The sequence below is a fragment of the Etheostoma spectabile genome, chromosome 14 (genome assembly GCF_008692095.1).
Source record: "Etheostoma spectabile isolate EspeVRDwgs_2016 chromosome 14, UIUC_Espe_1.0, whole genome shotgun sequence".
Taxonomy (NCBI): Eukaryota; Metazoa; Chordata; class Actinopteri; order Perciformes; family Percidae; genus Etheostoma; species Etheostoma spectabile.
The window spans coordinates 3,795,798-3,800,769 of NC_045746.1; the positions used below are offsets into that span (position 1 = coordinate 3,795,798).

A 4,972-nucleotide genomic window follows, 5' to 3' on the forward strand; every position below is an offset into this window, starting at 1 on the left:
CACGTTTACAGTGTGTTAGTGAAATACTCCGGATGTCTGTTCAGTCAGCGCTGAACTCAATGTGAATGAAGCTTAGATGAGGTGTAAATCATTGGAATGTGACCAAAGATTTGCATCCCGCTCAAATCTATTGTGTTTGATGTATTCCACCATTTAAACTGTTACATTCCAGTGCCTATTACAGCCTTTAGTCTGTGAGAGTGATTCACTTGTTTGTGAAAGGGCACAGTAGTTGAATCTACTAAATATGCGTTATGTATTCTTTCAATCATCTCTGTTCACAATGTTAGAGAAAGATCAAATACTGCCTGGTAAATTAAAAACGTAGTCTAAGAATAGTAGCTTTGACTGATCTTTGTGTGTTCTTGTTTTTTTAAAAGGGCAACAATAGACTGTGTAAGCTCATGTTTGAAAAAAAAGAACACATATCTTGCCAGCATCCCTAATCATCTTAACCTGTCTGAAACTAGTTACAAAAAGGAAAAGAAATTCTCAAAAAGGCAAGGATTTGTCTGTACACAAGAAGCACTGAAGTAATCTGTGATGTGAGTCTGCTTATAATCTTGAATCTTCATAACACAATAAGTTTAATTAACAAACACACTTCTTAAACACCTTATCAGCCCTTCAGCTCTGTTCAAGAAATCTTTAAGTATTTAAACATTTTCTTTTCAAACTCTTCTCTGTAGAATAGAGCAGTAGAGTTCTAAATATACAATGTAAAGAAAACTACCTGTTTCTGAATGAGAGAATTGGAAAAGGGCCTTCCCACCATGTCCACTGGCAGCCACCTCAGGGTGAGTTCAACACTGACTGTGACACTGCAACGGACTGAATCAAAAGAGACCAGCACCTTGATGTGACACGTTTGAAAATTTGTAAATTACACCTTTTAAAATGTAATTTTTAGGGAGTAAAAAAAAAAAAAAAAAACTTCCCTAAGGTGAACAAAATCTCAGAACATCCATATAGAAATGCTGATAACTGTTGGGGAAATACACATTTCATGTGATCACTGGCTCCACCTCGAGCAGTAATGGCTCATCTACTTATCAAAAGGTCCTCATTAACCTGCAGTGCACACCCTTTCATGTCCTATTGTCCTGACAGGACTTATATCCAGAGCTGACCTCTTCAGGTCCACATCTGCTCTCAGTGAGGTTGGGATCACACTTCTCTGTGTGTGAAGACCTGATTCCTCTGATTCTTCGACAAACAAGATGCAGAACAGGACTGAGAAGTTTGGAGCTCAGCTGGCTCTCTGTGCTCCAGCCAGCAGCTCTCAGCGAGGTGTGTTCAGTAAGAGCACCACCTACCTGGCTAAGATCGCTGTCGTCCTCCAAAACGCTCCAGGCAAGATGCTCCCTTTTATTCAGGTAAGAAAGAGTCAAGTTGTTTTCAAGGACTATGATTAACAAAAATGTCATATTGCATTAAACAGTTTTCAAAAAATATATTTAAAAACAAATTGTTTAATTTGAATTTGGATGTTTTGTAGTTGATGGACAGACTGGCACCACTAATTCCTGGAGACAGAAGATCTGTTGAGAACAACATCAGAGTCTGTTTTTTCAACCACCAATGTTTTTGTCAAGGTAGTTTTTATTTAAAAACGTGGATATTTCAAGTTACTCATTCACTGTTTTATTATATCACTTAACCTCAGTTTCTAAAAAGCTGTGTGTATGTTTCAGATTCAGTGGTCCCAGATTCTCTGCACAAGAGAAACTACTGGAAACTGGATGCCAGTAAGATCACAGCAGATGGTGCTCGTCACTTCAAAGGAATCCTGCAGCTCTTTCCTGAGTTGGCCCCAAAGTGGAAACGGAGAACGTCAGACCACCGAGCACTGCTCGGCTCTCCACTCCCTGAACCTGCAGCCTGCACAGCTGTTCAGATCAGATGTGAGGTGAAGTTCAGCAGCCCTTTCTCCTTGAATCCCTCCTGAAGGAGACAGTCCCTCTGCTCGGGCCTCCAAGCGTCTCCTCTGTCCAGCGTGCGGGTCAGAGTGGAGCAGCACCTTGGTCCACACACAGACGAGCTGGGACAAAGAGGAGCTTCAGCTGGGACTCTGAGGAGCCTCTCCTCCTTCAAGCTTCAGCTGGAAGTTCCCCCATCGCTCAACAGGGGGCAGCCACACACCATGGACTCACTGCTAGTGCAGTTGCTCAGCCCATCAGGATGGATGTGTGCTCTGATCCCTCATTCCCTGTCTACACAAGAGCCAGTGCTGCTCCCTATTTCACCAGCCCACACAGCAGTTACATCACTTACCCTGGACCCGCATTTACCCATGATGCTCTCCATTTCCGGTTGTAATGTGTTTTGAACCTGACATACAGGCTTTTTGCAGCACTTTTCAATCACATGTAAAAACAAATCATTTTTTTGTAGTTTTTTTTCAGTAAGTAGTGTACAACACAGCATGTAAACAAAGACTTGATAAAAAAAAGTGATGCAAAAATCAGTCATTGCCAGGGGAAAACAAAAAAAGCTGTTAAAACTGAAACGTACATTTGTAAAAGCTTTTCTGATTAAATTATTTTGAATACCACACAAAAGTTGATTTTATATTAAGGATAATAAGCAAAAGTCAACTACGTTAAGTATTATTATTTACCTCTACCTATTAATGTAAATAATTAATGTAACCAATGATGCTTTTAAGTGGAAAGCCTTTGGCAACATTCCAGCTATTTTCACCTAATCTGAGGTCCCCAGTGTCATTCAGTGGAGTGACAGCAGGATCATTTCACTGATACACAACAAACATTATGTTGTGTGGATCTTTTGCTACTTTATACTTCTACTCCACATTTTAAAGGGACATATTTGCCTTTTCACCCCACAGATTTGTTGTAAAGCACTTTGGATACCGGTTGGTTGCTGCAAAGCGCTATATAAACAAATGGTGATTGATTGCTTTAATTGCAAGTCACGCAGTGTTCATATAGTACTCAATATCAGTGAGTGTACGCTACATTTAGAATATTTTGACAGCTTTACCTTGCTGTCAAACAGCCCTGTTAAAGTTTACATTGCGGGAGCTGAAGCCGTTGTTTATTGCATGTTCTTGTCAAAACCACCGGACTCCATTGACAAATTTTAACTTGCAAATTACAATAAAAATTAGAATATTTTTAGGTGGGCCTTTTTTTCCTCTTTTTTTTAGATGGCTGAAATACATTTTGGTACTGCCCCCTATCCGCAACAGTACATGGCTTAGCTGTGGTGCCTGTCATTCTGCCTCTTTCTCCAAACTAGGGATGTGCCAACCGCCATCTAGATAATACACCGACTATGTACAAGTAAAGATTAGTAAAATTACCATTGATGATTACTAATAATAGTACTGATAACAACCAAAAGCTTCATTTGGTTTTACATGGTTATAAAACATGGTTTGTCGTAAGGGGTTTAGCCTAATGAATAAACTTGTACAATAACGTGTAATAAAGTACGCAAGTCAAGAAGTTCTTCTAGGTTGCTTACCTCAAATGCTGTTTGAACATTTCTGAAATAAACAGTGCAAAAACAGGAATGTTGACCAAAGTGACACCACAGCATTGAACCCATCTCCTAACTTACAACAATGCTGTTGTCCATACTTAACCAGAGCAGTACACAACCGTCTATGGCTGGAGACGGTGTCTTAACCAGCATCCAGCTGAAATAAATTCAAGATTTTTTTTGCCATTAGGTATACTGTACTTTGTCCTGGAAATACAGACTGGTTCTTTTCGCTCACTAAACTGCTCCCAAACATCTTTTGATATCATAAAAATCCTCTTGGCACAATCAAAAAGCACTTTGGTTGTACTTATTGGACGTTTTTTGGTTGCACAATACAGTATGTCAGATATTCCAATGTGCACAAAACTTTAAATTTAATATGAGTGGCAACCGTGGAAAAAAAACAAAAACAAAAAACAAGAGATGGTTTTATACTGAGACAGACTAATTGAATTTTGATAAGTTCAATTTATAACAAGGTACACAACTTGAAGGTAAATTACCTTCAAGTTGTGTACCTTGATATAACTTCAACTTAAGTAAAGAGAAGATAACCTCACGCGACAATTTATTTCCCCCTTATATTGCTAAGCTTGAAAAACACATCGTTCTATCAAAGAAGCAAACGATCACAACATCACGTAGAAGCAAAGAAGAAGCAGGACAGAGACTAAATGAAATAAAATGCCATTTTATTGTTCAGCCGTGTCATAACCTTGTCTCCAAAATAAGCACAGCAGGACTACAACTGGTTTATCAACCTAGCTACCCTTGATAGAAAATAAAACTGTTTTATTAGACCACCAATGATAGCATTAAAGACTTTTCTATCAGACATCCAATGATAGCATACAAAATAGTTGTTAACCTACCAGTGATACTGTATATAAAAACACTTGTCTCTAGATTTATCCCCAACCCACCCTCAATTTCACCCATCTCCCTCTTTAGAATATTTGTGACACTGACATATTTTATGCTTGAACAAGCACATATTAAGAATGCATAATTCTCCATTTTTGAGATTATAAAAAAAAAACTACACAATGTTACACTTTAAGTCAGAGTACAATTCAACTGATTATTAGTGTTCTACACATTCGGCCATAAACCAAAGGAACATTGTATAATATCACTATAACTTAACACTACATGTAATATACGTTGTTTTTTTTTAAATTACAAATGATTAGCAGTGAAGAGAAAATGAAAATGGCTAGTGCGAAGGCAAGCTGGGTCAGTACCATAACAGAGAATGAGTAATACAAAAAGAAATAAAAAAATAGAATAAGAAAAATAGAAACAAATAACTGATAAGAATACAGGCAAGGCTAAAACATACGTGTTTCAAACTTTTGAGATCCAACTCATGTGCACTCATCCATATAGGTAACCTGCTCCAAGACCTCCATTGTATGATTCCACATCTGATACTTTAACCCATTCTTCCCCCCCCCCC

At 38.3% G+C, this 4,972-nt stretch overlaps 1 long non-coding RNA gene and 1 pseudogene across 1 annotated transcript in view; one reads left to right on the plus strand and one right to left on the minus strand.

The window, feature by feature from the left end:
• The first annotated feature begins 1,073 nt into the window (after positions 1 to 1,073).
• Positions 1,074 to 2,369, plus strand: LOC116701322 (uncharacterized; annotated as a pseudogene).
• Positions 2,370 to 4,057: 1,688 nt separating this feature from the next.
• Positions 4,058 to 4,972, minus strand: part of LOC116701336 (uncharacterized) — a 12,666-nt gene continuing 11,751 nt past the window's right edge. The window contains exon 3 of the long non-coding RNA XR_004334898.1: positions 4,058 to 4,068. This is a non-coding gene — a long non-coding RNA (uncharacterized LOC116701336). The remainder of the gene's footprint in view (positions 4,069 to 4,972) is intronic.